The sequence below is a fragment of the Rhamphochromis sp. 'chilingali' genome (genome assembly GCF_963969265.1).
Source record: "Rhamphochromis sp. 'chilingali' genome assembly, chromosome: 13".
In the NCBI taxonomy this organism is placed as follows: Eukaryota; Metazoa; Chordata; class Actinopteri; order Cichliformes; family Cichlidae; genus Rhamphochromis; species Rhamphochromis sp. 'chilingali'.
The window spans coordinates 35,959,671-35,981,324 of record NC_137940.1 but is presented as its reverse complement, the minus strand read 5'-3'; the positions used below and the strand labels follow the sequence as shown (position 1 = coordinate 35,981,324).

Here is a 21,654-nt window from a genome sequence, read left to right as displayed (position 1 = left end):
AGAGTCCTTTCACAAATTAGATTCAGAGTACTTGGAATAATGGTCCTTTCTAAAATGAAGCGATATTGCATGCCATCATTTGGTGTATTAGAGAGAAGAAAGTGCTTTTGTCGCTCATTGTCATTTCCTTGATTCTTACCCCTGCAGTTGAACTCCTTTCTGAGCCGTATTCTTCTTGAATCATTTCTTTTTCCTTGTTAATCTGTCGTTGATGGATTTTAGTTTGTCCTTTGATGCGCTATAACTGACAAACCGAGCTTTTCAACACACTTAATCTCACTTTGATGAATTAGTTTATCTTTTCCTTTTGCCATAATAGACACATCAAGTTCTTAAACAAAAAACAGCTTTCCCTGCGCCACAGTCAGTTAAATAGACATCATTTCGCGCTGACAAGTTAATGCTTTGTTTTCCTGTTTATAGGGTGTCATGTGGGCACAACGAGTAAATTATTGTCACTGCTGTCAGAGGTATTACATTTCCAAAAGTTTGCTGTTAGTACCGTTTGCCTAATTTTGTGAGTAACTTGGCCTGTCTGGAGGGCCTGATACTGCCTGCTCTTGTTTATGGCAATGCCTTCCCGAATTGGAGCAAATTAAGATCCTCATTATTTTATTTGCTGGGTGCAGGGTTTTTAATGGTCTTTCAACAAATTAAATAACCTCGGGGCATGGGCAGGATTAATTAGATAATAAGAATAACATCTCTTTTCATCCTTTTTTACGATGGATTATGTCTTGATGGTTCCAGGGATGAAATTGGCCTCTGTTTTAACTGCAGATCACAGTGAGAATCAGTGCGGGAGAAAATCTACTAATTATTTACAGAGAACCAGGAGAGCCTCTTTTTTTCTTTTGTTAACCTCACGGGTAGTGGCCACCTGGTTGTATGCCTATAATTGCAGTATCTACTAAAAGTTGCAGAGGCATGATACGTTTTATTTCATTTAGTGGAAATAATTCAAATAAGTGGTATTATACATTTCAGGCTCTTACACGTGAAAATGAAAAAAAACGCCAGACTGTGATTTCAATTCCTACTTTGTCTAACGAAAAATAATAAAGACTTAAAACTGTAAATGTATCTTCAAAACAATTAAAAAAAAATTGTGTTTTGTGATCGCCTCTTGCAGCCGCAATAGTATGACTTCTCTGGGGTGTAGAACCAATGAACCTCTCAGTGTGTAGTATTAGGCTGTTTTCCAGTTCCAGCAGAAGGGACTTATAAAGTTATTGGCATTGGCAGAAAGAGAGTCGGATCGCCTGGAAGCCGATACGTCATGCTTGTCTCGTGATTATAAAATTAGATTGATAAAAGCATGGAGTAAAACCAAGAACAGCTTCTCAGTTGATGGTAAGAAATTAAGGGGGTTTATTTGTTTTTCTTTTCTTCCAAAATGTGTCTATCTTTAAGGTTATTTATAGCCTGCTTTGATTATGTCATTTTGTTACTTTATTCTTTATGCTACTATGAATACTGATATTCAAATAATTTATATATACATAAACTTTTTATTCCTGCTAGATCAAGTTAAAGCATGCATTATTTTATGTGTGTAGCAGTACAATTAACTGAATCCACAGCCAATCCTATTAGAGACGTGTCAGAGAGTTAGTTGAGGGTTAAAAACGAGTGTTTGACCTGTGTTTGTGAGATTCTTTCACAGAGAACTAACCACTTAAAAAGCCATGTATCAATCATAAGCACTCGCTGGAGATTAACCCATTATGTGTTAGTTACCAAGGCTGGGTAGAAGATTACAGTGCTTTCTTTTTAGTGCTGGACTTTACTGTGTTATTCTTTGAGAGGTACTGAGCACCCCACCGAGGAAAGCTGATTAACAGATTCAGCGTTGTGTCTGGTTGCGCATAATTACACAGTTATGTTAGCTGCTGCTGCTGAAATGTATCTTTAGGGTATTTTACTATACGACATTTTTTTGTCTATATTTTTGCCATTTCACTCAAACTTCTCTCATTTCATGTCGACGTTCTCCTCTAATAGCTCTTTTCTTTTTGCTTCCTTTATCTGCCTCATACCACTCCTGGTCTCATGTCACTCGTGTCACTCGACTGATTTCCTGTTTTTTGCCTTTGTCTGAATTCCTTCAACCGATTATACTGTATATCACCAAAGGCCTTTTTCATCAACGTTTATCTGACTACTAGATTTCGAGATATTCCAAATGAGTGACCACTGGTGGCTTGTCTTGGCAGACAACAAGGAGATAATGCATTAAACCTATGCCAGAAATGTTCCCGATGAATCATTAGAAGATAAGTAGCAGTCTTCCGAATTGTGCCTTTATATGAAAAAAGCCTAGTCGAGCACTGTTGAGAAAAAGTGTACAAACAGAATTAAGCTTATTTAAAGACTGGACCAATTATGCATATAAATCACTCCATAAAGGCACCTACGTCTTCTACATTTAATACCAGTCACTTAATATCTGAACATAGTCTAATCTAGCTGTGTGGAAAGGAACCTTCCCTTGCAAAATGTCCTCAGTTGAACCGATTCCCTGGAATAAGTGGCAAAACAATCTCAGCTGTTAAGCCTCATCAGTTTTGCCTTACATTGTACATTTAAAGAGCAAAAGTCTATCCATACATACTGCTAGGTCCTGTGCGGTAGAAGTATTGTTTAAGTCTGTCTTTGATTTGAGGATACGGTATGGATGAAAGGAAGTTGACTTTATTTCTTTTTTATATGCTAGTATATTCTCTTTGACTACCTAATAGACTGAAGGCATATCAAAAGCCTCATCAAAGCCGTTGACTGAGTGGAGCATTTATGGGGTGTTAAAGTGCTTTGCTTCAAGAGCTGTGGTTTAGTACAATCTAATGACTGGAATGATGCGCTCTCAAAGATATCTTAGGCTCTCAAGAAACACTTTGCATTAGCTGTTGGAATAAAAATTGTTTGTTGAAGTGGAAGGACTGTTTTAAAATGAGGAGGTTTGAATATCTATCTGCCTGTCTGGATTTATAGAGAGATATCTTGTCATGGTCCTGGGTCATTTTGGCCCAGCGTTTTGTGTTTCCTTGAAGTTCATTTTTGTGCTTTGTGTTTATTCTGATTTTGTATTGGTTTAGGGTTGAACCTGTAGTTTGGTGTGTGTATTCAGCCCTACCTGTGTCTGTCCTTGGTGCTCTGTTCATGTCCCCGTGTTGTGTTGTAAATCAGTCTGTGTGTTCCTGCTTTACTTTGAAGGCTCATGTTCTGGATTTCCTATTCTGTTTTGAAGGTCTGTGTCTGTTGTCATTGTGTTCAGCTTGTGTCCTCCGGTCCTCATGTGTATTAGGTTCAGCTGTTCTTCCCTCCTGTGTGTGATTACCTGATTACCTTGTGTGTGTATATTTAGTGGGTGTCGGTCTGTGTTCATTGTCGGCTCGTCTGCGTTCTATGGTGTTCCTGTCTCTGCGTCTCTCTGCCCCGCACCCCTTTTGTATGGTCTCAGGTTTGTCATTTAGTTCTCCCAGTTTAGGTTTCTTCAGTTGTTTTGTCATGCCTCACTGCCTGTTTCTGCCATTGTCACTTTGTAAATAAACATCACTCGTATCATCAGTCACTGCTGCATTTTGGGTCCTCCCTTTCCTCCACACCACACGGCTCACTCCGCCAGCCGTGACATATCTGTTGGTATAAGGTCATAATGAGGTGAAAGTTTATTAGTTACAGAGAAGTTGTGAAGAAAATGCTGCCTGTAACTCTGTCAAAGGAATGACTTTGCAGCTATTGTTAATGGCCTCTTCACTCTGAGGACTGTTTTTCATTATATTGCAATTAATAACCAAATAGCTTCAGAGTAAGTAAAATTACTCCCCTTTCAACTCACTATTCTTTTATGTGATTACAGGTTGACAGCATACAATATATTCCATATTAATTCTATATTAGTCTTGTCAGTTCATGATATTAAAGTCATATTGCATTTCACATTGTGAGATTCAAATTGTGTTTGTGCCTGATATATTTGATTTTTCCCCCCCTATTGTTGACCTTTACGATAACTGAAAAACTGTCTGTTTTATATCTGAATGTTTCATCAGGGAAAATGAAGTTATTACAAAAATTAGATTGTTTCATTTGCTTCCATCTTCTCTGAAGAGCATTTAAATACACAATGAGCTTTTACACATCAGCACAGCGTGTTGCTGCTGATGAGCTAGCGCTGGTGGCTGCACACTGAAATGCACTTCATCTGAGCTCGGAGGTATGCTCCAGGCAAAAGTTAACTTCTTAAAATTAAACTAAGCGTTTGGGTACAGAAGTTTATGGTAATCTGACCAATGTGCCTCTGATGCATTACAGAACATTTTAGTGCTTGGTGGGGAATATTAAATAGCCGGTTGTGTTAGTCCGCTCAGTGATAGAGGAACAGTGGGTAGGTTTGGAGAGGCTAATTTTCTAAAGTTGCTTTAGGTTTTTGCTATAAACCTCACAGAGATGGTGACCATATCAAAGAGCTCTGAGCTGAGCTCTGCACCGAAATGTCACAATCTTGACAAATCACCCTGGATATATTTTACATTATTATTATTATTTTTTTTTTTTTTTAAACTTGGCGTTTCTGCTTCATTAGATGCGGCACAAAAGTGACAAATGTAGAAGGAAAAGGATGGCATTTGATAAAGGTTGGAAACGACTCTCACACCCACAGTAGCGCACATCTAATTCCGACCCTAATTCAATGAAGCTATTGGAAGCAACGGATTTTCTCAGATCAATTTTTGCTGTAATATATTATCAATAGTCACTCTAGCAGGGACTTAGGATGCTGTAGTGTTTTATAGAGACAGATTGGTACAGATTTTTAGGGAATAAAGTCATTATAGCGACATAGTTATACTAAAAATGGAAAATGGTGAGGTTATTATTTATAAACTTTCCAGCAACCTATCACACAAACTAGTTTCCAGTGTACTTTTTAACTCTGCTTGACTCTGTACCTCTGTCTTCTCAGCTGTGATGTGTTCTCTGTTACATGCAGACAGTGCTAAGAGTATTGTAAACAACTGAGTCGGAGCTGGTCTGCTGAGCAAAAGTATGTGGTGACACCATTTCTACATTACCCCAAGCATCTTTTTCTACAGAATGTTCTGCAAAAGAAAACCGGAGCTCAGTAAAAATTAGGAACAGCCAAATGTTGAGGTCTAGTCTTTTATAGCCACCAGGGTGTAAAGATTCAGCGAAATTGCTTTTTTGCTAATTTAAAACTCTAGCTGGAAATATAAAGTCTTATAAAAGTAAGACAAGTCTTTGTGTAGGGACAGATGAATTAAGAATTAGCAGAAGGCCTCAAATGATTGCCTGTTCTTCGTCCCTTTTAGTTTTGAACCGGGCCGAGTAACACCTATAATTTTTATTTCTGTGTTTGTCTTCAGTTAGTGATAAATTGGTTGCAAAGCGTATGGATTCCTGTTGAAACCCCATGACAATCATGTGATGAGTTATGAACTGTACTGTGATTTGCAAGGTGTATCGCTGCTCACAGTGGAACACCACTGCAGCAGTTTTGTAGCCGCTGTGAAATAAAAGCAGTTCCTAGAATGGCTACATCTGTAAAGAGAGCAGCTTTGGGTAGCTACCTATATGTCTTTCTTTACTGGCTGTGCAGTATAGTCCACCTAGCTTTTGAGATCTTTTGTATAAGTCTTTGCACATCCTTTGCTTTCTTTTAAATCAAATCAAATCAAATCACTTTTATTGTCACATCACATGTGCAGGCACACTGGCACAGCACATGCGAGTGAAATTCTTGTGTGCGAGCCCCACAAGCAACAGAGATGTGCAAACACAACAACACAAACGAGCAAAATACAAGAATGGCCAACCTGAAACTAATAAATATATGTACAATATATAATAGTGTATGCATTTCTGGATGTGTATACTAAATATTTTCCTACGTGTGTGTGTGTGTGTGTGTGTGTGTGTGTGTGTGTGTGTGTGTATACACATTTTTACAAATTAAATAGTAAAAAAATAAAATAAAATAATAATAATAATAATAATAATAAAATATATAAAATATACAGAGTTGAATATGTGCAAAACAAGTGGCATTTATATACAGTGTGGAGTGCACACTGGCCTTTTATGCTTAAAGGCCTGGGAATGGCACACTCGTCTGCTTTCATTACACCATTCGATAACTCTTCCATGCCAGTTGAAAAGACGTAGATGTGCAAAAATAAATAGTGTTTACTGATAAGAGTGGAATTATTTAATCGTTCAAAAATATTCACATCCATGTAAACAGTACGAGTAAAGGTATTTCTTTTTTCACAAGTCAGAGTGAGACTTGTAAGGCCTCCATTTTTGTGTCAACCATCATCAGAAATCCTCACTTGCACAAATAAAAACTGCATGTGTCCTGACACTGGCACTGACTGATGGACAGGGTTGGGAAGGGTAAATAAAGTTGTTTTTCCCCCTTTCTATGTTCTACAGAGAAGTCACAAGTTGTGCAGCCATATTGCCTTGTCAGTCTTGTGTAGGGCGGGGGCTTATTTTATTTTTTTATATGCAAGTGATGCACTGTTTTATCAGCATGCAATTGTACTTATACACCTTGTTATCCAGCTGGGTTTGTAGATGTTAACTCTTTTGTTTCCCTGTTCCCCCTCCTACCTCGGGCTGCATAAAAAAGAGAACCTTAATTGATGTAACGGCTGTTTACTCCCACATGCATGAACAGATGTATCAAGCATCATGCAGTGCTAGAAGAAGGGGAGAAGAGGGAGGATACAGTGAGAATAAAAAGTAATTGCAGAGGGGGCACCAATTTAGATGTTCCCAAGTGATCCTTTGGTTACTAAGGGACAGAAACTGAGTGGGTGTGTGCACAAGAGTAGGATGGAGAGGGTGATTTGATCTCGCATACCATGAAAGGTTCGAAGGGAAAAGCAGTGATGGCCATATACACCCAGGTCGAAATTTATTCCCATTCAGAGAACCATTATTGTTGACCTTGCCGTGCCTAGGAAAGCCAAAGTAAACAGCGGCCTAATAAATCAACTTTAACAAGCCTGGTAGTTCTGGCTGGGGGAGCAGCCATGCAGCTCGGACACGCAGGGGTGGATTAATCCACACAACCCCCTCTCCGCAGAGGATACCTGTAGAGTGTGATTTGACTGATAGTTTGTATGCAGACACATAGGGACGTTTAATTGCTCCACTGAATGCCTCTCCCCAGCCAATGTGTTTGTATTAATATTCTGGTATGTGTTTGTGTGGGAGATTCAGAGCAGTCAAAAGAGAGGATGCATAATCACACTCTTGTGCAGGATTTTTAGACTACACTAGAAATTTCATTACATGCTTACCTGGTGTTCCAGTGCAGGCAATATTTGTAGAGCAGATTGACTTGGCTGCCTATTTGATTCCTCATCAGTTTCATATCCCCTACACGTCAAGGGATGATTCATGCTTCACACCAATGCAATGTAAGTGCATTTGTAAAAATCCTAATATTCTCTGGATACGGAAAAGTCATAAAACGGTTTACTAGTGACTGTTTTGTTTTTGTCTCCCATTTTTTTTATGTTTCAGATCATAAAAGGAAGAGTTATTAAATTATGACACGATGCTCAATACAACCTGGAAAATGTGTGCATTTAAAACACGCACACGCAAAACAAAACAAAAGAAAAACACAAAGCTCTACACACACCACTCCATTCTCCCATAGCAGCCTTCTCTGCCCCAAGTCTCCTGTTCTTTGCCTCAGGGGCGTAAATGTGAGTGGTTGCTGAATAGTAATTTTTGAGTGTAGCTTGTGGGATGAGTTTAGAGTGAATATATGGAGAATTGGCACTGTCAGTCAGTCAATAAATCAGGCTGTCATTCTGTCTGACAGGTGGTTCAGGAAGGATCCCTGATATCATGTACAGAAGCGTTCCGAGCTTCTCTTTACGAGACGCAGAACAAAAGCAAAAAGTAATTCAATCTGATGGCAACATAAATGAGCCCAAGTTCATTTGACCAGCAGCATATAGATGGCAGACTTCAAGGCTTTGTGCGGAAACCCCATGTTCATCATTCATACAGCGCGTAAAATCTTCAAGTAAGGACACACACATGTGCATGTATGTAACAGTCTGAGTATGAGCACGTGGGCGTGTGAGTGGGCAAGTAAATGCAAGAGAGTTATTCTTCCATTGTCATATTTTTGGCATGGCTGTGTTGTGTCCCAGGCTGCTGCACAGTTGGTGAATATCAATGCAGTGTGGCGTAGTGACGGAGACTGGAGCTGACATGTTGTCACACTGTGATGAAAAGCACTCTGAAATGATGTGGCGGGAGTGTTCCTCCTGTCCGCAGAGAGATGGCAAGCTGGCTGTGGCATTTGTGTATTCGTTTGTGCCTCCATGACTGTGTGAGAATGCGTGTGTGTGTGAGTATTTTTTTGGTTTTTCTCTAGGTGCGTTTGTGATTGTGCACTCCTATTGCTTGCTGCTCAAACCCATATCACTTCATACACAGAGTGGGTGGCTTTGCTTCTTTTGTGTTTTTGTTGTAGCGGTAGCAAAGGTACATGTGAGCATTCGTAAACCAACCCCAGTGCTACAATTAAGGTAGTAAAGAATGTGGACATCAGGAAAATGTTCATGTATTCAAATTCTAAACTTCAGTTTTGCACACATTTTAATTGACCTGCGGCTTCTTGACATGTGCCACAGACACACTGGCATGACTGTGTATTTGCCCAAATTCACAGAAATGCCAAGAAAAGATGAAGCTTTTTTTGTCCCTTGCTAGTGTTCCTGAATTTCACTTGCTGTGAATATAATATCTCTGTGAACTTGGTATACTCTCAAGCTTCTACACCCCTGGAGAGCGGACATGTGAAAGGAAGAAAGTCACTGGTTGGAGCTGCTGCCTTTCCAGATCTGTGCAAAACATTAGAAGGGCCTGTTCAGGCCTCTGGTTTCTTGTTTTGGTCAAAGGTTCAGCTCTCACTTTGACTCTGGCCCGTTAAAAGCTTTTCTTATTGCATAAAACGCAGTCTCTGTGGACCTTCAGGTAGATAGATAGATAAGATGCAGACCCCACCATGTCACTGCCAAAACTCTTTCTGTTTAATTATTGAACAGAGAGGCATGAGGAAAACCAGTGTATGAGGGTTTGCACAGCGCTTAACTGCCTGTTTTTATTTTTAAATGTGCTCTCACTTAAATATACAGTGAAAAAGTAGTTAAACTGTTTGATTAAAAACAAAACAATTAAAATGAAAGAATCGAATCGTCTTCATGCACCATCTCTATGTTACCGAAGAGTTCAAGTATAGAGAGAAGTGTTACTTGTAATGCTTTTGTTAAGAAGTTTTATTACATGTAACCTTGAGAACTGCACCGTGTAAGACAATATGTACTCTGGAATCAACTTTATTTGCTCAACTGCTGCATTTCTCTTTGCTAGTGTATTAAGTGCTTGCGCTTCAGTGTTAGGAAGAAATTGGTTTAGTGAAGTTGGAGAAGCGATGAGTTTGAATTTCTCTGGTACTTTTCTTTGTTCATATTCAGTGTGCTTATAGACGTGAGTACTGAAACGCATATGTTTGTATTTTTAAATGTTTATGTGGAGGTATGTGTGCCCGTCCTCCGGTATTAGCAGAGTGTTACTGAATATGCAACACCATCAATCAGGGAGTTGTCTACTGTCTCCTCTGTCTTAATTGCACCCCTAACCCTGCGTCTCCTCTCTCAGACTTCTCTTGCAGACTTTGGTTGCAGCATAGCATTTCATTTCCACAGAGGAGTCCTTTTTGATACAATAGTCTTATTGAAGTACTCCTCTCCAGATGTTCTCTCCATAGATAAATCTGCTATTCAGATCTCTATAATTGATTGTAATATGCAGAATTAATGCCTGGGGTTATAAAGAGAATTCTTGGACATTTTTCACTTTCCTTTTGAAATTCAAAACAAGAAAGCACCACAATGCACTTTTTTCTTCTGCCCAGACTCAGCATACGGGTGCAAAGTAGCAGTGCCTATTTGCATATTCTCTAGCTGATTCTGTGCAAAACAACTTGGGTATTGTTACAGACGTAATTAGGAAGATGATCAAACAGGCTTTTTTGCGACTTTCACTCGCTCACCCTCTCATGTCGTCTGGAGTAGCACCGATACCATTGCTGCATTTCCTCTCAGATTGAATTTTTTTTCTTCCTTTCTTTTATTTCTTATTGCAAAGACCGACTGCTAATGAAGATTTCCGTGCACAGCTGTAATGGATGTATGCGATGTATTTAGAAATGCGTGCTGTTGTCAGGTTCAGAAAGAGACAATCACTGAGACAGACGAGACAGACAGCGAGGAGAAGTGAGAGAGACAGACTGATAGAGTGACAAAGAGTGAGGATGAGTAGTGAGCTCATTTGGAATTCCACTGTGTTGGTAATAATAAGGGAAAGTCGGCAGCCCGTGTTGAATTATAGATCACACCAGCATGATTGGTTGAGGTTAGGCAATTGTAACACCAACTTAATAATTTACAGATTGTACTACTACAGTGATCATTTTTTGGGGAAGGTAGGCGTTCTTCCGGTGCCCCCACATGTATGACAGAAGAGCTGCGTGTCATACTGGCTGTTCAAAATTTTTACAAAGACAAATCTTTCACATACTCAGCCTGCTTTTAAGCTGCTGATTGGTACTTTTTTTTTTACAGTCCTTCAGAATGATTTGATTTTAAATGAAGGTCACAATATTTTGAGGGTGGTGTGCTTCTGCAGATAATTTTGTTTTTTTGGTCTGCTTTTTTAACCCTTTAAAGCCGGTCAGAGGGGGCACGCTCCGTTTTGCATAACTATTTTTAAATCCGGTAGCACTGCAACCACGTAAGCTAGCGCAATAGTTTTTTTTGCATATGAAACCAGAGGAGTTGTACTTACATCTTATGCCATCAGCTTGTCCTCGGTCACGGTTTCCTTCCACATATAGCTTTGCAAAAACTGCATAAAAAGCACTTGCAGCAACAAAAACATAATATTCCAGAAACACGCTTTGCCGATCCGATCAGCTGTTTGTAACACTTCCTACGTCCATCAGCGTGAACGATCACATGTCCGCCATTACCTGCTCGAAACCAGAAGTGACGTCATTTTCGCAGAAATGTAGTTTTTTTTTACCATCAGGGCCTCATGAGCTTATACTGGTGTTTTTAAAAGTTATCTTTGACTTTATGACTTTCTGTGTCGTTTCTGGGATGCTGAGGACTCATATTGCACTGCTGGAAATATTTTATTTTGATGCATATGCTGCTTTTTTGCAAATTTGCATTATAATATTTATTTTCATTTTTCCTGCAGTATATAAAAATTAGTGTATTTCAAAAATAAAACTATGAAGACACTTAAAATAAATTTCCTGTGGTGGGAAACTATTTTGTGCAACTTTTTTGTATTTACAGTTTTGAGGGATAAGCCTCTTAAATTTCTCTAACTAGAAATATATGTTAAAAAACAAAAACGATTTTAAATTTCTTTGTAGTTTATTGCACTTTTTTGCAATTTATGTAATTAGTATGCACTTAATGCATGCATATTATTAAAATTTAGGCTGTAATGGTTGTATTGATGTATAGCAACTTGAAATGCTCCCAAAAATGGCTCCACAGCATGTAAAAATATACTATAAGCTCTGGCGGACTTGGTTCTGTGGCAGGTCTTAAAGGGTTAAACTCTTTCTTTGTGATTTTGAAGTTTCGACGTCTCCATCTGCTCCTGAATTTCTCTCTAACCTATATCTTCCATGTGACCTTGTGGTGACAATGGGCACTGGGCCACTCATTGTTCGCGTCTGACTCAATGATTCAACCTACTTAGCTTCATCATTGACAGCTCACATGCTGATGATTAAATCTGCACAGACTCCAACACATACACACTCACACGTGCATTATTATAATGATCTACCTTTGGTTGTTATTGCTGCCACATCGGGCTTTGTCCCTGTTCTCTCCTAGATGTGTGACGCATTGATTATATATGTGCCATGTCACTGTGACTTCACACAGCCGCAGTTCGGTCCATTCTGTTTTCAATGCCTGTATTTATGAACAAAGGATGTCCCAGATTTCATTTTGCAAGATATGTGGAGGCATTGTCTTCGGAAAAATGTGGCAGGGAGCAGACTTCATGAAGACGCTGTAGGAAATGAGAATTTATAGTGTTAGAAGCCACCGGGGTTGGCAGTGATAGGACCATGGAACAACCTCATTAACTTCAACCCGTGTTGTTGACAGAAGGTGAAAGTCAAGTCAGGCAACCGCACTCATCTCCTTCTCGGCCACTTTTCCCCACTGAACAGCCTGTATTTTCTTTTGTCCTAATATAAGCTGACAGACAGTTAAGCATCCTTACCGCACATCTATCTGTGCATGCAACTTTATGTAACTAAGCGTGGCTATGGTTTGCCTGTCGATTGCAGAGCAAGGACTTCCTTAGGCAGTGGTAAAGTTGCAGTTAAAGATGTTAGATTGTCTGAGTGTTGCATCATTTTGAAGGCAGTGGCCTAATAGCATGCATTTACAGCCTCTGTGTTGATACCGAGTTAGTATAGTTTCAAAAAACAAATGATCTCTGTCTTTTGAAGCATATATTGCACATGAAGTGTTTAAAGCATAGTTGCCTGATAATGGAGAAGTCGTAGCTTTAAAATCTTCTAACTACTTACAGTCAGACTTTGTGTAATGTGTGGATTATTCTTTTTTATTTTCTTAAGAGTCTACGCTTGGAGAGACAATATTGATAGCGTGATTATGTGAGTGTTTCCTGGAGGTTTGGCTATTGTAATATGGTGAAATACCATGAATGGGGGATTGCAACATTTGCAAATCAGAACAAGATGACATGTAATCCAGAAGTCTGTTAGATCATTTGTGCAACATAATATGTTTAGGCACATCTTGTTTCTTCTTACAAAATTCATATCTACATCATGTAACTGATCGTTGCTGGTAAACATGAAACTGACAGCTGTTTCATAAAACCTGTATGTGTAACTGTGTAAAGACTGGAATTTATGTTTCCTTCGTTTGGCCTTTTGTCAGCTCAATCTTTTACATTATGTTTGTCTCATGAACTCCGCAGTTAGATAGAACAACACTACTCTGGGCCACAGTTTGTAATGTTTCCATTTATGTTGATCAGTGAAAATGAAACGAACACAATGGGCTTTTTTAAAAGCATCGTCTCTTTTTTAAGCGGAGTGGTTACACAGCCTATTTGTGACTGTCAGTTTCATTAGGATTAAAGGACAGAAAGCCAGTAACAAGATAATGAGCGCTTTCTTTTTTTGCAGATCAGTACAAATAAAAAAAATTAAAAAATGCAATTGCAATGGAAGAAAGGCATAATTGGCCAGCCATATTTAGAGGACCTAATGAAGGGCAACTGAAGCAAAACTACATACGTACTGTTTTAGAGATTGTTCTTGTTTGTCACATTTCTTGTGGAAAAAATAATCAGTGAGTATGTTGACAGTGGAGATACGCAATAATGCAGTGTTTGGAGCTCAATTAAAGGGAGTTAGATTCATTTTATTTCGAGGTAGGCTCGCTCTTATCTCTCTCACTGCCACGATCAATATCTGTTATTATGTTAAGGTTTGAGTTAAAGATTTTACGCATCATGTTTCTGTGCTCAATTGTTCTTTTGAAAAAGTTCCCATTTTCAAGATGACTGTCTCTTTCTTGTGTTCAGTCGTGTATAAAGATGAATTGTGCAGTAAAAAGCACATATAGCAGTGGAGCACATGAGTAACATTCAGTAACATAATTGCTTGGAATCAAATATTTGTCCAGATATTGTGCAGTCATACCGCCGAGACAAAGTTTGTTTTGGAAAGGTTTGTCGTAAATAGGCATTGAGCTTTTATCTTTTCTCTGGAAATTATCATTTAAATCTGAGCAATCTGCTGCCTCGTCTTTCCTCTCAGAAGGGGGTCTGTGAACCTTTTTTTCCAGCCTAGTAGAGAAACCTCTTTTGCCCTGCAACTATTTTAATTGGGACGCCACGGTTGAAATTGGAGTGGCGGAGGCCCACAGGGACTCCTATTTCTATCTTACCCCGTACCCTTTCAACTTGCAAGTTAACAACCATACCCAACCCTTATGTTTAGACTCACAGCGTGATCCAACCACCATATATCTCAAATTCACCTCTGTTTTCCTTAAAATCCACACAGCCTTTCTAGCAACATTTTGTAGCATTGAAATCCCAAGTCCATCAAGTTTTGAGTCTGGAGCTCATATTGAAGGGTCCTTATATGTTGTGTTCTGCATCTTTGACCCTCTGCGTGTATCCCGATACTGCTCTCACTTTCTTAAAAGTGGGCTATGCTTTATTATATTATATTAATATTTATATATTATTATAGTTTGCAGGGAGGTTTGAAATGAAACATTTTGCAGAAATCTGGAAGTTGGGGCTTGTGCTGCACACACTGTTGGTATAAAAACTATTTTTTTTCCAGATCCAAATTTAACTTCAGTGTAGTTGTTAGGAATTTGTTGATCAATAAGTACTGATTAAACAGTGCATGTTTGGTGCCCCTTTCCTTTGTGCTGGTTCTATAGCTATTCTTCTGTCTCCTGTACCTTCGTTACTTGTCTCTTTTACAGAAACCACACACACACACACACACACACACACACACACACACACACACAGAGGACAGACAATCTCAATGAACATTTGCCCATTTTCTCTTTCGCTCCGCCTTTTTAATCATGACACTGTTGTGGATCTTTGAGTTCTAACTTTCTCTCTCTGCAGGACAGAATATCATTTCTTCTCAGATGTGCGTGCGTGGGGGTGGCTTCTCTGCGCTACTGGTCTCAGAACCTCAGCAGCATCTTTAAAGCTTTGTCAGTTCTTGAGAGTGCTTGGAAAAGAGAAGATGTTTGCAAGCTCAGGCATCCTGCCAGTGTGTCCATCTTTCTCTACATGGGCTGCTGCTGTTTGGGGTCACAGCTCAGGTCAGGTTTAGAGTCTGTCAGCAGGATTAGTTTTCCTTTCACTGTTGGGTGAACACACATATCCAGTATATATATATATATATATATATATATATATACATACACACACACACACACACACACACACACACACACACACACACACACACACACACACACACACACACACACACACTACAACAGTATATGAATATCTATAGCCATCAAGGTGCATAGGAACACTATTCCTTTAGAGCACTTTTCTTGTAGTCTTGTCATTCAATTCCCAAACTGTTGATGATGGGTTATTTTTTTAAAATGTTGACTAAAAGTCATTCAAACTACTTTTTTCTTTTGATGTTAGCTCAATTATTCATTCATGAAACATATTTCACAGAATACTGAGCCCATTTCGATATTTGCGAGATTACACGTACATTTAATGGGCAAGTTTACCTTGGAAAATGCAGTTAATACGAGAGCAATTTTTATATTGGCCTCAGTTCTTTAAATGCATTCAGAGCTAGTGTTAACCATGATTGCTGCCTATTTCCAGGTTAAAAATAACCTCGCGATCTGTCAAGTAGTCGAAAAATTAATTGATAGCAGTTTTGGCTTAGGTTTTGGCACTTTGATGACCATTTGTCAGTGCTTGACAGTAAAAAAAGTTGTTAACAGAGTATCTGATAAACAAAATTCTTGTTAATTTATTACAAAGCATGTTTAGTTACAGGCTATGACTGCTCTTAATAAATAAATTGCCTGGAAACTTTCCAGAACCTGTCCAGATTCAAACAAGCTTAAAAACAGGAAAATGTGAACAAGGCTTTTGGTTTGTTGCGCTGTCGTATTTGATCGGTGCAGATAACAATTTTCAAAATACACTATGCTGTCATAATTTAAGACAAGATTTACTTGCCACATGTTAGCGGAGAGTTTCTGTGTGTGAGCCTGCAGTTTAGGTAATGGCGTTTTTGCATCATGTTGCTTCAGTAATTCACTTTTTAAAGCTGAGATTAGAAGACCTCATTTGAAGCACTTGGCACAATGTATGAATAGATATTATATGTAATTTGTCAGACTTTCTGATGCCGTGTTTCCTCTTCTTCACTATCCACTATGAACACACACCCGTGTGCATGGACGTGTTCTACGGCATATGTTTACTTGACGCACAATATTATCTTTGTGAGCTTTAGCACTCTGGTTAAACCCTTTAGAAATGCACCGCTCAGCGAGGCTTTGAGCTCTTCCTCCTTCATCTCTCGTTCTCTCTCTCTTTCTCATTACACTTAGTCTGTGCTCTCTCTACCCCACTGTCCTGTTCCTTGGAGGCAAATTTCTGACATGAGATGGAACTGCAACTTTCCTCCGTTCTCCTTTTGATAGAGGTGTGGGGTCTAATGAAAGTGAAGGGATGGAGACTGGGATGAAGCTGAGGGACTGTGTAAACTGTGGGGGTCTGGGTCTGGAATTGGATAGTTAGAAGGTTGCCACAGTGCATTAGTGCAGGGGACATGGAGTGGGAATGTCGGGAATGGCTTTTTTCACCAGTGATTGGGTCCCCTGTCACCAAGCCTGCTGGTTTAAATGATGCCTGATTAATGGAATGAGCCACACACTCCACATGGACTACACTGATAAGGACTCCATACAACACAAGTCCCCTGTATTATTTTCAGCACAATTGTAGCATGAATCTCTTCCAGACAGTTAAGATTATCCAGTGAAACATTATTACCCACAGTGAAATAATTTGTCACTGTATCCTGGGTTCACAATTATGAGTTCAGTAATTGACTTTATTGTAAAAGGATAGCAGGAAAAAAACTTCTACATCTGGTTGTGTTTCTCAGCGATTGTCTTTTGTGGGACTGTGCAGGTCAATCAAGGCCTCTTACCTCGATCCCTTTATGTGCCTGAAATGTCAGTGCGAGGAAAGAGGATGTCAACACAGTAGGCGAGCCTTCAGCACTATAGTAGACTACAGTACATCTGAGAGATTAACCAGGTATTCAAATGTATTAGAAACTATTTCAAAGGATTAAGATGTTTCAGCTTCACCTAAAGTGTGACACCAAATACAGTTTCTAGGAGAGTGGGTAAGCGGATTTAAGCTCCCTCCTTTCATTACGTCTTAAATGCTGTTGAAACGGCCCGCGACGAGGTGGCGTCAAAATGTGCAGAAAGGATCGATTCCTCCTTCTTAGATGCCAACAAACGCTGGGCCCCACGTCCTCGCGCAGATGCATTAGAAGATTAAAAGTAATGTCTGGACGTGGCAGCCGCTTCCTAATTGATCCTAAGCCTCCTCTGCCTACACACAATCTCCTTCTCCCCACTCTGCCATCAGATGAGGTGCTGCATTATATCGATCCCTGACGCCAATTTCTTGATTGCAAATTCTAATGTGGAGAATCCTGCCTAATGCCATAATCATACACTTGTGATTATGGGGGAGTCTTTTCTAATCAAAGACCCAGGCTGCTGTGCCAGAAGGCAGCACGGGGATGCAATCAGTAAGTGATGGTTTAAGGAGACACATGGAAAATATCCAGCAAACTTCAGAGTCGTATTTTTCTCTCACGTGAATTCTAGCAAAGGCATGATCCTCAATTGTGATTACAGAAAACTAGGCGGATGAAAAGCCAGCGCTGTTGAATGTCAACTGAAGTGAATCTACAGTAATTGCTATTTGCATCTCAAATTATTGTACTCATCAGAGCTGAGGTGGGATCCTGAAATGACTGGATAGCAATTGTAGCTTATTTGTGGTACTGTGCAATAAAAAAAAAAGTGTGGCAGAGTTCATCTGAGTTGGTAACCAAACCCAACTTTGTACATATACCAGTAAAACAGTTTACCTTATTTTAGAGGATCAGAGACCTTTAAGCTAAGAGATCGCACTAGCTTGTAAGCGATGAGCTGAATTCGCCGGGTACCACTGACATCTCTGGGCATCTGCTTTAGTAGTGCATCAAAAGTTCACCCGAGGTCACCATTAGAAGCTGGCAGGGTGAAATATGTTGTTTCCCCCATTGACACCAGATACTGGCCCAAGTAGCTAATTAGCTCAGTAAAGTGGTTGTGTGCAGTGGGAGGTGGAATATGGATGCTTCCTCTTGAGCTCACTTTTTAATAAGCTGATTCTTCTTTTTAACAGAACAGAACGACCCCTAGCATCCACCTGACCTCTGCACTTAACATGTGTTAAGAGCCAGTGCAGTAGACTAGAAAGTCAAGCTGTGAGGAAGGGAGGAGGAGAGAGTGTGTATGTTAGAGAGACTAAATTAAAAGATGTCCTCATGCTACAGCCACCTCAAACGATCTTCCTCGTCAAAGCAGTTCTCCTTGTACAGTTTGCACCAACCGAGACAATTAGGATGCAGCCCCACACCATGCCTGGCAATATATTCCACCTTTTAAACACAGTGTTCAAGTACTTACTGTTTCCTTCTTCACTCTTCTCCACAGTGTTTCAGTGCTGTAAATAATGCTAATAATTTCAGGATGTTCACCTTGACAGGAAAGTGGCTGTTTTCTTTCAACAGCTCATTCAAAGACTCATGCGGTGCATTGTTTTTGGTGCGCAGCAATGAGGCACTTGAATTGCTATTGTTTAACCTATTGGGAATAGAGCTTGATGTACCTCCCATCTTCACACAGATGGAAATGAAATTGGTGTGGTTGTGCACATACCTTTCAATGGTATTGATAGATTAGCATTCTGGCTTGTTGATGCCCTCTGTGTTGCTTGTGTTTTTCATGTATTTCTCTAGGAAATTGAACTATTCCTTCAACGCATGATATGAAAGACATGAAGTGCATTCTGGAATAAATGAATGACTAATAGTTATAGTGGGCAATTTGGCATCAAAACTGCTTCAAATCGAGCTGCCAAATAAATGATGACTGAACTTTGTCAGATCTCTCAATTTGGTCCTTTTTATAAAATGTTGTTATCATAAACAGCACAACTACCATTTAAGCTGTGACACCTTCCATTCATTTGTTTGAAAGTGATTGTGATAAAAGATGTAATTTTCAGACATTTACATTGTGTTTTGAAAATGCTAACATTAGCATCGAAATGTGCAGAATATAAAAAATGAGACGCATATCGTCACAGGAAAACAATTTTCCCTTTAACAACATAAATGTGTACAAAACAGCTACAATGAAAAGATATTTCCACTTTGATAATGTACTTGTCTTCCGTGATGACTCATTATAAATAATGGTTTTCAGTAAGTATTAAAATAGCAGCACAGAGCTCATCAGTGGCAAATGGGTCTAAAAATGTGCACTTTGAAAAGTAATACAAGCAGCCATCAAGCATAGCAGTAAATGCAGTTAATTTATCAAAAATAAACAGAGAGCAATCATACATGTACAGTAGCATTTAAATCTCTACTGTAGTGTCCTCATTTCATCTAAACATTATTCTCCTGTTACTGTGTTCCTGTTTCTCTGCCAGCTTGATGTTCACCCTGCTCGCCTGCAGAGGGTAGTCACTCACTGCATTAAGAACCACACACCTAAATCTTAATTTCATATAATATCCATACACAAGCGACGCACACGTGGGTACACAGGCAAGGGTGCACACGCTCAAAAGCACAGAAACAAACTGGCCTCTGTCATTACACCAGATTGTGAACTCTATTTAGATGCGTGTGAGAGCAAGGGAAATATACAACTGACAGTTGTTGAGAACCTCTAAAAAAATCGAAAAATAAGCCCCAGTCCCAGACAGGTGGAGCTGGTAGACTCCTATACCCAGTTGCAACAGACCATACACTTACCAGGGTTTCCTAGATGAAACGAATGGGATTTTATGTAAACTGCTTGTCAGCAGAGATACACACTGATCCTTTTCTCCACAGAGCTGGGGATGTGAGGATCCCGGTTGCTACAGTATGGCATGTCGCTTGTGTGTGTTTGTATGTGTATATGTGTGCTGCTTCTGTCTGTTAATGTCTATTCATTTGTTCTGCCAAGGCAAATTTGGGGGAAGAGAAGCATAAATACATACTTGTACACATGCTTGTCATAAGAGCGCTCGCTATCGAATATGATGCGGAAGCTTTAATAATGGATGTGAGCAGCAGCTGGAAAGGTGGAAAGGCATTGATTTATACCCACAGGTTTCCTGGGATTTTTATAGGATTGGCTAAATGTCATTACACCACAGGTGGGGAGGTGATGAACTGTAATAAACTTTGATGTGGATGGGTGTGTGTCTCCTGTCATTGGCTCATAAACCGGAACACTGTGACAAGTCTCAAAAGATCTACTACCCTCCCACCACCTGTCATCGTTTCAAATGTGTACACTGCACATAGCCACGCTTGCACACCGAAATCTGTGCAAGTGCAAACACGAATAAATGGGTTTGCACATGAGAAGACACATGTGTAGTAGCCACATATGGAGACAGAGAGTGCAGCAGAAAGAAAATTCAAGCCAGAACGATTCTGGAACAGTTTTCCCTTCATGGTGTTGAGTGAAGACAGTGAATGTGCTTGTTGTAGTAATGATTAAGAGCTGGAATCTACTGCATTATTCTTTTCACATGTTGGGAAGTATTGATTTCCTTTTCAGTGTCCATCAATTTGTTCAAATATCCAGTATAGGTGAGCATGCGCGATGAAACTGATTGATCCCTCTTATTAATGTGCAGACATTTGAAGGTTTCATTTTAACTCCATGTTGGCATAAAAATCAATGGCTTACAAAATGAGTTTTAAAGTTCTGTCAAGGTTAATCAAGATACGTGAAAACATTCATTTTAAACTTAACCGGCTTGATCCTTCATGTCCAGATTTACCAGATTTAAATACGAAGCTGGTGTTCTTCTTCAGCACCTTAATAACTTTACCCCAAACCTTTAAAACCAAGAGTGCTTGATTTGGTGTTTGGTTATTTTAAGCTGAAAGTATCTCTGAAACAGCATAGCCAGCTAATGTTTTATTTAATTTTGGTTTAAAGGCACACAGAGGGCAGGATGGTGGTGTGTTGGTTAGCAATGTTCCCTCACATCAAGAAGATCCTGGCTTCAGATTTAGCCTGAGACCTTTTCCTTTTGGAGTTTGCATGTTCTTCTTGTGCTTGTGCAGGTTCTCTCCAAGTACTCAGGCTTTCAGTCCAAACGTGTGTTTGTTGGGTTATTTGGGAACTCTAAATTGCCTGTAGGTGTGAATGTGATTCCTCTGTCGTAGCCATACGACAGACTAGTGATCTGTCCGGGGTGCAGCCCTGTGAGAGCTGGGATGTGCTCCAGCCCCCCTCCCAAACTGGATAAGCAGAAGAAAATGGAGGAAACAAAGAAAATAAATATTTTGATGAGGTTTTTGTCCGTTTCCTGTTTTTTCATCCACTTATTATGAATTTCCTATATTACAATATTATACATACTATATTACAATAAATGATTTTGTAATAATTATTAGTTGCCATTATACTACTGCAGTAACTGAGTGTGACTGCTCATCCAGCTAAAGGAGTCATGAAGCTCCAGCTCAGTCACGCCCTGGATATTCGGTGAGAGGTGCCAAGAGATTCAAAAATACTTTTCTTTATTACATTATATTGTGCATTGTAGAGAGGAAAAAACAAACTGGTAGGGGTGCAACAATAACAAAGTAGCAGCAAGTTTTGGGTGTGATGTCTCTCCAGATATGTT

The 21,654-nt window shown here is 39.5% G+C and overlaps 1 protein-coding gene across 5 annotated transcripts in view; it reads left to right on the top strand.

Moving 5' to 3' along the window:
• diaph2 (diaphanous-related formin 2) overlaps positions 1–21,654 on the top strand; it is a 373,710-nt gene that overhangs the window by 55,904 nt on the left and 296,152 nt on the right. The window lies entirely within an intron of this gene.